The following is a 12699-nucleotide window of genomic DNA, read 5'->3' as shown; positions in this document are numbered from 1 at the left end:
GACTTGGCAATGGTTGTACATTTAAATTATCTACTTGAACCACATGTAGCATCGACAACTGATCCTCTGAGTTATCATCAGAACTACTGCACCCCTCAACTCTTTCATCATCATCACCAAAAAGGGCAACTGGATCGTCATTGACATAAGGCTCATACTCATACCCATCATCATGCGGGAGATTTGTTGGGGGAAAAAAAGTTTCATTATGACTGGGACCTCCCATGCATACACTTGGCCCAGGAGCTGTTTGTGGAATAGCCGTGCATGATTGATTATGATTTTCCATATTAACACTCGCTCTAGGAGATGGATCAATAAGAGCAATGTTCTTTGCAATCGAACTAACGCATAAAGGAACCTGATGTTTTAAGGACTTTGAATTTTCAAGAATAAGAGCACTAACTCCTTCATCATCTGTGATTTCAATGGGATCTACACTAAAATCATTGCATGTAAACGGCACTTCCAACTTTAAGTCAAACAATGACCTATCCACTTTCAACTTTGAATACAACTTCTCCAATAATTCTATGTAACCAACATCAATTGGTACATGTATTATAGTGTTCAAACCAGCTTTGAAATTCCATTTTTCTCCTTTCTGTTCCCAAACACCGTTGTAAGAAACAATTATATTAACTCTGGAACCTGCAAATTTACAAAAAAAAAAAAACATAAGAAAATTATAAAAATAAAGTGTAATCTATGAAGAATCGATGGTAAATCGATGCCTATGAAAATATGTATTGTAGTTCAAAATCGATGCCACATCGATGACATTTCGATGCATCATCGATGCTGATGGTTGCCATTTCGATGCGATACCATTTCGATGCCACACCAATGCCTTATTGACGCTGAACCAAATAAGCATTTATGGCATCGATTCAACATCGATACATCATCGATACCAACATCGAAATTAGATATTTGCCTCAGTATCGAAATGGCATCGATGTACCATCGAAATGTCATCGATGCCATATATGTTTATTTGGTTCAGCGTCGATGCCACATCGATGCTACATCGACGCTGAACCAAATAAACATATATGGCATCGATGGCATTTCGATACACCATCGATACTAACGTCGAAATTCACCTCAGTATCGATATGGCATCGATGTGGAATCAATGTGGCATCGATGCTGATGGTTGCCCTATGTATGCGATTCAATTTCGATGTAATATCGATGCCATATCGACGCTGAACCAAATCAACATATATGACATCGATACACCATCGATATTACATCGAAAATATCATCTAATTTAGATGTTCGTATTAGCATCGACATGGAATCGATGGAGCATCGATGTACCATCGATTTTGGAAATCCCAGATCAGAAGAACAGTTCAAAAATTGCAGAAAAAAATACAAAATCAACCGCGGAACAGTTCGAATCTAATATCTAACTATGGCATTTCATATTCATAAGTAAATTAATGAAATGATACTTACCCATGATTTTTTCTCTTAAAAACGCCAAGAAACTTCCAATCCGTTCCACCTCCGAGCTGTGAAAAAATGGTTGTAAATGAGGGATGAGAGAAAGAGATAGAGAGAAAAAATGTGTGAAGTGTTAAATTTGAGTGAGGATGGTATTTTTGTCCAAAATATAAGAGGGGGCATATTATGGGGAGAATTTTTATGTTGTCATTTAAAAAAAATTAAATATGTTATGATGCATAAAGGGTAAAATTTCCCTTATCAAAATAGTCCTTGATTGATGTGCACATGCACATCCAAATAAAACTGCAAAAAATGTAGAATGTGCCAATGTTAATAATTGACACGTAGTCCCTAATCTAGAAAAAGTTACACCATCTTTCTTTTTCTTTGTTTATGGTTTCGACCTTATCTATTATGCATGGAAGGTCACCCGTGGACCAAAATGAACTTGTAGCTCCATGGAAGAAAATCATATTAAATCTCTACTAAAGTTTCTTGAGCTTGTAGACCACCATGAAAACTATTACTAAGCGATGTTGTTGCAAAACCAAGCAATTAGCCACCATCTGCTCTGACAGCTCAAGCTGCTATTTCGCCAACTCCAGTTCTGATTATCACTATTTCTGACAGCTCAAGCAAGTCTCGTCCCCTCTGCCATCACACATCTTCTTCAAATTTCGCCCCCTCTGTTGCCGACTGTGTACACTGTATAAACAAAAAGAAAAATATTTTAATCATAAAAATGTTATTTTTTTCCGTGTAACATTATAAATGAAATTTTTTTGTCTAAAGCCAGTATTTTCTTGTAAAAATCACTTTAACTATTTCATGTCATAATCTCCTCCTTTACCATTATAGTTTGAGGCTATTAGAATACTTTCTCTTTTTGGACAATTATGCCTCTCCTCTGTTGCAATTGAAAAAAAATAGAAAATTTACATCTAATATCTTATTTAGCATTTTATTTTAAAAAATAACGAGTACTATTTTATTTACAATTTTACAGTGTGGGTATACCGTTCCTTAAACTTATTACACCATCTACTTTTTTCTATTCTTAGAGCATCTTCAATAGAGTAGCCAAAAGGAGGTGTGTTGTTATGTTTAGCACATTTTAGTAAAAGTATCACTCCAATAGTCATCTAAAAAGTGTGCTAAATTTGGCATAAGATATAGCATGGACTAAATTCGGCACAACAATAAATATATATTTTTTATTTACCATATTATCACTAATTTATGAATTAACAATTAATGACCAACCATATTACTTTTTTATTCATCTTTTTTACAATATAAAATGAAAACAATATTAATTTTTGTATATTATTAATAAATATTAAATGAATTGTTGACTTATTAAAGTTATTTGCATCTTGTGCATTAGAGCACAATTGCAAATATTGGCCAAATATGACATTGACTCATTTTTTGTTCCAAATTTTGCACAAAATTTACATCTTGCATTGGAGATGTGCAGCGTCTCATAATTTCACTTAGTTAGATAGTAGTATCGTTTGTTGTAATATTTTAGTTTTCGTGGATATTGGTTCAAGCCGGGAATTATTTGGAAACTCATAGAGGTAGTTATGGATTTTATAAGTTTAGCCTATAGTTTAGAAATATTAATTTTATCATAAAGTTTTATTATTGAAGGTGGTCCTAGAAATATTATTTATTATAACCTAAGGTTTAGATAGAATAATTAAGAATGTGACATTTGTCACACATATGTTTATTAAGGATTTAAATATTTTAGATTAATAAAATAATCAAGGATAAACCTAGGAAGTCTAGAACCTTCCCTTAGATGTTAAGATCTCATATTACTCAGTCAAAGTGGTTTAAACAACTTCAAGTGTTCTTAAAATGTACAAAAATGTGGTTTGATATATCAACGTAAGTCGATATTGTTAGGAAAATATTGTTTTGCCTCAATGGAAATGATTATAATATTACAACTCTATGCAATAATATTACAAGTAAATATAGATTGATTAAATAAGGTTACAACTTTATAACAGAAAATACAAATAAACTAAAGAAAGAAGAAGATGATGATGAAGAAGAGAATAGTGAGAATACAACTCTAAGCAAAAGATTACAAGTAAAATAAAGTGTTTAGACAAAATGAAAAGATTACAACTCTTAAACAAAATATACAAGTAAATAGAACAAGAGAATAAGAAGAAAAACAATAGAATAAAAAGAAGAACATAAACACAATCAAACTCTCACTTACACAACCTAAGTGAAGAGGATTGGGGATCACCAACTTGAACAAGGTTTAAAACCTTTGTCCAAAAGCTTATTTCCCCCTAACTCAAGCACTAAGGGATCTCTCTCTGATATTGGAAAAGCTTTATGGAATTATCAAGCCTCAAGGTGTTTCTAGCCAAGTGCTCTAGTGGATAGAAAAGTTGTCTTACAAGTGAGCTATAGGCTCCTATTTATAGAGTTTAGAGACACCCTTTGAATTTCAAATTCCACCAACACCCATGGCTGTTACCAATGTTTAATTGGATTAATATGGAATTAAAAAAGAGATTTAGGAGTTATTTGGGTTTTTTTGAGTCGTTCAACAAATATTGAAAAAACTGAAAATTGGTCAGTTTTTTGGCCTGTGGCCGCGGCCAGAGACAATGGTGGCCGCGGCCACTGGTCTCTGTCCCACAGGTCGCGGCCACTGAATGCTGGTGGCCGCGGCCATTGACCAATTTCAGCACAAAAAATTGTGTTGTTTTTCCAAACGGTTCCAAATCCTCCCAAATGATTTTGTAACTCCCAAAACACATTATTGGGGTTAAAATCATATCTCTAACAGGCATATCACATATGGCTTTATGAAATTCATCTCAATATTGTGTAACAACAATTTTACACAATAAAGGGTAATATTTGGAAGTTACAAATTTGTAACACCAAATATGTTACATTATTTGGATATATCTCATATATCTAAATATTGTAACTCTCTATTATATGTTACAATATGTGACACACTTTGTCACATTTATTTAATCTAAAACATTATATTATTATATAATATAATTTTACATTATATTATAAAATAATATAACAGATATATCGCAGCTTTGGGGGCCGATATATCACCTATGTTGATATGGAAAACATGTCGACTTCGCATGAACGAAACCACGGAGCCTCGAGAAAATGGGGCAGGTGATATATTGCCTATAGGGGCGATATATAGGCTCCATCATCATATTTTGAAACTCCGTGGAATCCAAAGCTAGAAACAGACCTCAACAACTTGGACTTGCTTTTGAATGATTTTGACCGAGTTCTGGGCATCTATTGAGCAAAAAATTCCATTTTTATTAATTTATTTATTCATTTTAAAGGGAGTTAGTTTCACTCCGTGAACTCTATAAATAGGACCCTTCACTAAGCCATTTGCATCATCTTTCAAACACTTCTCAGAGCCTCCAAGCTGCAATTTCGTTCTAGAGAGAAACACTAGGGTTTTGGGGTTAAAATATTTTAAATCCAAGCTTTTCTAAATATTTGGGAAGTAAGCTAGAGAGTGATGTTTGTATTGAGGTATAGATCAAAGCTCTATGCTATCTAAGGTACTCTAAATCCTCAGGTTTAGTTCATTGCTGTTCCTCTTATTCTTTTCTTTTACTTCAAATCCTAACTCGTTATAATGGCTTTTGATTAGGTGCTTGATTTCTTGAAACTTAAGGCTTTTGGTAAGTTCTTATCTTGATGGTTTAGATCTTCTTTTCATCTTCTTTTCTTTAAGAAACTTATGGTTTTATTGTTTGGTTTTAGGAGTTTCCAATCTCGCACTTGTCTCCAATACCACAGTTTTTGGTGGGGGAAATAAGTTAGATTTTATGTGCTATGTGTTTGTATATATATATATATATTTATGTCTTTGGTCACTTGGGAAATATGGTTGCTTAGATAGAAAATCCTGAGATTTTTATGTCTTTTAGTCTCTTGGGAAATATAGTTGCTTAGATAGAAAATCTCAAGATTTTTATCTTTATCGTAGAATATAGTTGTGTTTAAACGTACCTCTAAAGAGTAGCAAGAGGACTATAGCGGACGGTAATGAGTTGATGGTCATTAATATTGTAGTCCATTTTTATGTTTTATGTTATGCTTTAGTAGTTTTTCCTTACTGGGCATTAGGTTCATTCCTTTGTGCAGGTAAATGAACATGGAAGGCGGGAAGGATCCTAGGTGGCTTTGGCATGTGTATTGGGTGAGGACTAAAGGAATGGACCGATGGGATTGATCAAGGATGACGCTGACATTTGAGTCTTTTTATTATTTATTTATGATTTCCGCATTTAGTATTTGAACATTTAAAATAAAGGTTTAATTTTCTTTATGATTTTATGTATAAACAATGGGATCCCGTATTTTGGATTTTCTATAATAAAGATCTATTATCTTATTTATGTATCCAAAAGATAGTATTTATGTCTTAGTAGTTTTAAAGGTCCGAGGTATTTAAGTTAGTCAGGTCTTTGGTACTAAAGCCACAATTCATATGCATAAATTTCTCCTTGATACACACACAAAAGCTCCATATCTAACCACCAATGTAAGTGTTTATATTATGAGTATTATGCTTATGTTGAGACTAACATTTTAGTTAATATGTTTCTAGTAAAAAATGAATGGAGCCATGACTTATCAAGATATATGTGCCATTAAGACATTAAAAAGGATTAGAGAGCCAAGGGATACAATAGGAGTGCTAGAAAGAATCACTCTAAGAATGGTCAAATTTCATAAGGAGATGGTTCACATTCAAATCACTAGGCAAATTATGATAAAATCCATGGAACAATATGTCCTAGTAATTAGGCTTTTTAAAGACATGCCTTCTGTGGTGTCAAATTTGGAAGAATTATGGGAAACTATAGATGATGAAGATGACTTACTGGTAACCATGAGATATTATTTTCTTATACTTAGGTTTACCAATAGGTTTGAGATTCAATTCACCAATGAACAAAAGAATAATATCCTAATGAATATTCCCCACTGTAGTTTCAAGGCTTATGATATTGATGATTATGAGGAAATAACTGATGATATGCTAGATGAAGGGTCAAATGTATAAGATCCTGAATTTTAGAAATTTTACCATAGTTATTATTAGTATTGTTTCTTTATTTCTTTTGAATTATTATTGTAATAAGTGAAAATTTTCCAAATGAATAAAGTTGTTATTTTTTTTTGGCATGTATGAATTTTAGTTTGAATTTATTTTATTTTTTTAAATCATAATTAATCTAGAATAAATTCAATAAAAAATTGTTGAGTTCAGTGAGGGCGGATACAAATCAATGGACTGAGTTCTGTATTGAGAGTTTAGGGGGCCATAGTAGTGGGAATGATTTTACTGATCCCAGCCATCAGTCAATTTGGTTAACTTTTGAACAACGACAAGTTTCGAGCATGAGAATTAAGTCATATAGGGTGATTAGAAATACACTTAGAAAATAATAACGATGGCCTAATTGTCTAAGTATGGAAACAAACCCTAATTTATAAAGATGACTTACATAAATTTTTCGTAAGAAATCATAATTGATAGGTTCGAGTTATGTTTGCTTAGATTATGTTTTGCCTTAGAAATTGTAAGGGTAAGTTCTAACGTGTTTTTCTCAACTGTTAGAAATTTGCTGAAAATGTCACTCCAAAGGTCTGCATGCACTAATGGCAATGCCCCCAGCACCGCCAACGAGACTCACGAGGCCCCTCTAGTCTGAAGAAGGGGAAAACATACTGCCACAGCTGCTAATAGAAATGCACTACCTCCGATTGACAACGACGCTAAAATTATCTGATTACGACAACAAATAGATGAATTACTACAGCAACAACAACAACCTCAGCCTCAGCCAGCGGCTCAAGCACCCTAGCAAGAGCAGAATGGAGGATATTCGTATGGGGGATGGCCGATGGAAAATTACGCGCCCTATCCAGCTCAGTACATAGAGCCAGTCTTCAAGCGTTTCTGTAAGTAGCACACTCCAAATTTTGAAGGGACAACCAACCCTTTTGAGGCTGAAGAATGGCTCAGGAATGTAGAGACAAATTCGGTACACATGAACCTCATCAATGCGGATCGCATATCCTGAGTTTCTTCTCTACTGAAAAAGGATGCCCGAATCTGGTGGGATTTGGTACAGAAGACTCACGATATCACCACCATGACCTGGTGTGGTGTCCCAGAATATTTACTTAGCTAGCTAGATAGTATTAGTAGTTAGTATTAGTTTGTACTATGTCAGTTACCGTGGATTTTGGTTCAAGCCGGGACTTAGTTGGAAACTCATAGCAATAGTTATGGATTTTATAAGTTTAACCTATAGTTTAAGAATATTAATTATAACATAAGGTTTGATTAATATTGCTGATCTTAGATATATATTTATTATAACCTAAGGTTTAGATAGAACCATTAAGAGTATGACACTTGTCATAATCATGTTTATTAAGGATTTAAGTATTTTGATGAATAGTTTAATTAAAAGAAAGATCTAGAAGCTCTGGAACCTTCCAGAAACTGTTAAGATCGTATTATGACTCAGTCAAAGTTATTTACTCAATTCAAAATATGCTGAAAAAGTGCAAATATGTGTTTGATGTATCAACGTATGCCGATATATCCCAGCTATAGGGGCCGATATATCGCCTACGGAAAATACGGAAAACACGTCAACTTTGCACGAACGATAGAGCAGGGCTTGGGAATATAGGGGGAGGCGATATATCACCTATGGCCGGGGGGGGGGGGGGGGGGGCGATATATCGAATCCAAGTTGGTTTTTTTGAAAATTTGGTTTTTAATTTTGAAAATTACCCTTAACCACTTAGACCTGCCTTTGAACGATTTTGACCGAGTTATGGGCGTCAGTTGAACGAAAATTCAAATCTTTTTCATTTTATATTCATTTATTTATTCAAATTAAAAGGGGTTAGTTTCACTCCTTGAACTCTATAAATAGGACCTAGTACTCAACCATTTTCTTCATTCTTCAAGCATTTGATTAGAGCCTCCAAGGTGCTAGTGTTACTGTAGAGATATACACTTGGGTTTGGGATAAAAGCTTTATTATTCTAAGCTATTCTAAACACTTGGGAAGTGAGATTTAGTGTGATTTCGGTATTGAGGTTTAGACCAATCCATAAGATCATTCAAGGTATTCCTATCCCTAAGTTCTATTCTTCATGATTCTATAGTTTTCTTTTATTCAAAACCTACCTCTTGTTTATGATTCTTGATTAGGTATTTAAGTTCTTGAAACTTAAGGTTCTTCTTTTGTAAGTTTCTTCTTGGAGTGTTTAGAGTTCTTTTCATCTATTTTTCTTTAGATTCTCACCATTTTTACTATTGGTTTATGGGAGTGTTCTAATCCCGTTCTTGTTCCCAAATATCCCAGCTTTTGGTAAGGAAAATAGGATAGATTCACTACAAGAAAAAACAGTATTCATAACACTTAAAAAATGCTAACCGGGAGTATTGATAACGCTTCTGAAAATGCTAACATAGCCCTTGTTATTAAAAGTCCTGTCTTTTCTATAACAGTATTCGAATGTTATGTTCGATGTTATCTTAAACTATTCAATAACACATTTTTAGTTGCTATATTATTCAAATAATAACATTTAGTTAGAGTATTTGGTTATAAATTTGAAGTTTAATCTTATACTTTTTGCATAACACTTTTCAACTGTTACATTTGATTAATTTGATAGTGTTATCCCCAAAAATTGGAGATCGATGACGTGGCAATAGAGGTGACAAGTGGAAGTACATGGTCCGTAAAGACACATTAAATAGTCAATAAATACATTGAATCCTCAGAGTTGTGATAAAATTTTGACTGGCTTGAGAAGTGTCATGACCGACTAGGCATGACCTTGTCCGACCAGTCACGACATTACTGCCCAGGAGTGACATTGCTGCCCAGTAATGACTTTGCTGCCTAGAGTGCCATGTTAGAGGAGAGACATGGCATGCTAGATCAGAGTGCCATGTTAGAGGAGAGACATGGCATGGTGGACCAGAGTGCCATGTTAGAGGAGAGACATGGCATGCTAGACCAGAGTGCCATGTTAGAGGAGAGACATGGCATGCTAGACCAGAGTGCCATGTTAGAGGAGAGACATGGCATGCTAGACTAGAGTGCCATGTTAGAGGAGAGAAGTGCATGTCCTACCAGCATGTACATGTCCTACCACTTGCATATGTCCAGCGCATGTGTCCGACCAGCACTTCCGTGTCCTACCAACAAGTGCATGACTGTCCAGTAGAGGTGTGTTCGACCAGCCTGAAGGAGATATGGGTCGACCAGATAGAGGAGGACTAAGTCAAGATTCTCATAAACGCCTTCAACAAGAACCGGTCTTGGCACACGCGGGAATCTCTCGTTCTTCCCACAAATTTGGTGTTTTGTTATATTTTGAATATTTTTGTAATTTAAATGTAATAAATATAATAAAATATCTCGATTCTAGGGGATATCAAATGTATGATCCTAAGCCTATAAATACATGGCTTATGAGATCAGAAGGGGGGCTTCTGGTGAGACTTTTGGGAAATTTTGGGTCTGAGTTTTCTAGAGAGAGAAAGTACTGGTATCATAAAGAATTCTTGTATTCTTGTAATCTGTACTGAAGAAACTCAGTTGGCTCAGTTCATCTGATCTTGAGTACAGATCTATAATCACAACTCTAAGTGGATTAGGCTATTACCAACATATTGGGGCTGAACCACTATAAAAATTGCTGTGTTATTTACTTTCTGTTCAAAAACCGTATGTGTCGTTTTATTTCTCTTGAAGGCTTTATCGTTTTTGACGTTCTCACGTCATTGGCCAAAAACGCAGTCAACATTTTGGTGCTTTCATTGAGAGCCTGAAGAGAAAGACAAACGGTCCTTGAAGTCATATGGCACCTAAGAACACCAATGCGGCCTCCAAGAAGACAGGCTCCTTTAAAGAGCCTGTTAGATCAGAAGGTTCTAGCCCACAAGATCATGAGAATGAGCCTAGAGTCGTGCTCGAGGACGTGACTCCAGAAGTTGAAGAGCTCCAGGAGGCCATGGGGGCCTTCCAGGAGGAGATGGCACAACTCCACGCCAGACAGGAGGCATTCACTGAAGAGATGGCCAAGTAGAGAGCCGTGTTAGATCAGCAAAGGCGCGATATGGTCGCTAGAGGTGAGGAGATCCTACGACAACAGGAGGAGGTCAACCGGAGACATCGTGAAGCAGCACTTGTTTTGGAGGCAGCTTCCCAGTTGGCCCAAGCCAATGCCCATGCTGCAGCACGAGGAGCAGCCACCCCAGGAGCAAGGACCACAGAAGCTGGTCGTAAGAACAATGATAGACCAAGGAGGGGTGGTAATAACCCACCTGGTCGTGAGGAAGATGGAGTCCGATCGTACACTGCCTCAACCCAAAGGGAGCACTCTAGAACCCCCTCCAGAAGTCACCGATCGGGTAGTAAGAAGACTCCACCTGGGCAGGAGAAAAATAGAGCTCCTCGAGATAAGGGGACTTCACAGTTCAAAGATGGGCATGGTCGTGATGAGGCGGATAGTCATCCCATTGACCAGTCAAAGGAAAAGGAGGGCCACAACCCACGAGGAGGTGAAAACTGCCTAGAGCGCGCCAAGAAGCCTCCACTGCACCCCGACCAGCAGCGTAGTGGAAGAGAGGAAGTCCCGCGTAGTAAGCCCTTTGGGAAATCGAAGAGTACGGTGTTCGATCGGGTAGGAGCGTATGCTTCTCAGAAGGATCTAAGGGATGTTATCACCAACAAGAGGAGGACCGTCCCGGTCGAAGGGAAAAATCTGTACCGCCCTGCCAGTCAAGTAGAAATACTTGACGGTGGCGCGCCAGATGGTAATGCCCAACCAGGCGGTCAAGACCTTCGAACCTCATCAGTTGCACCAGCCATCCAAGCCCAGCTTGACATGCTAGCAGCTTCAGTGCAAGGTTTGTCGAAACGACCTTCTGAGATAGATGCGATCGACCACCGGAGTGGCAACCCATTTTGTGCTTGAATTAGAGCAGCCCAGCCACCAGCAAAGTACAAAGCACCGGTACTGCCAATTTATACAGAGAAGGCAGACCCGATAAGGCACGTAGGGAAATTCGAAGATCAGATGGAGCTGCTCGGGGTGAGTGATGACTATCGGTGTAGAGTCTTCCCCACCACCTTAACGGACACTGCCCAGGAGTGGTATTGGAAGTTTAAGCCAAACTCCACTACCTCTTGGGAAGCATTCAGGAAGGAGTTTTGTAGACAATTCAGCACTGCCCGGACTCCACCCGTTTATGCCAACCACTTGGCAGATATCAAACAAGGAAAAGATGAGTCTCTAAAGAACTATATACAGAGATTCATGAGAGAAGCCAATAGAGCAACTGCTGTAGGAGACGAGCGGAAGATGGTTGCCATATCTGCTGGGATAACTTATCGGAGTCCTTTATGGGACAGTATACATAGAAATCCAATTTCAACACTTCAACAATTTCTTGACTGGGCGGACAAATATATGAAATTGGATGATGTAATAGAGAAAGGGGAGAATGGCATAAACAATCCGGGCAGATCAACTGACTCTCCTAGTGATGGTGGAAAGAAACGTGGAAATAATGGGTCTGACCACCATGAGGAAAAGAAAGCAAAGTTGGATTCAAGTGATAAGCCAACCAAGTATGAGCCTCAATTCACTAACTACACCACTCTCTCGACCAGCCGAGCAGAGATATATCTTGCTAGTCAAGAAGAGGTTCCCTACAAGAAGCCTCCACCCATCAGGAAAGAGATGAGGAAGAGAGACATGAATAAGTTTTGTCGTTTCCATGAAGATTATGGTCACGACACGAATGAATGCAACCACCTCAAGGACGAGATAGAATTTCTTCTCCGGTCGGGCAAGTTGAGGAAGTACCGGGCAGAGACACCCCAAGGAGAAGGAGGTAGCAGCAACTCTGGTCTCAAGCGACAAAGATCTCAACCCTTGCAGCCTGGACCTGTGGACTTTACCTTAGACACTATATGTGGAGGTCCACACTTGGCTGAGGAAAGCAACGAAGCAAAGGAGAAGTATGCTGAGCGGAAGTGCTAGGATCAGAAATCACTGGAGTGGCATGCACTACAACAGTATGCTGGTGTGCACTTCAACAGTATGCTAGCGTGCTCTAGTCATCTCTACAACTAACTTATCTAATTT

Source organism: Humulus lupulus, chromosome 5 (genome assembly GCF_963169125.1).
Source record: "Humulus lupulus chromosome 5, drHumLupu1.1, whole genome shotgun sequence".
Classification (NCBI taxonomy): domain Eukaryota; kingdom Viridiplantae; phylum Streptophyta; class Magnoliopsida; order Rosales; family Cannabaceae; genus Humulus; species Humulus lupulus.
This window is presented reverse-complemented; position numbering follows the sequence as displayed.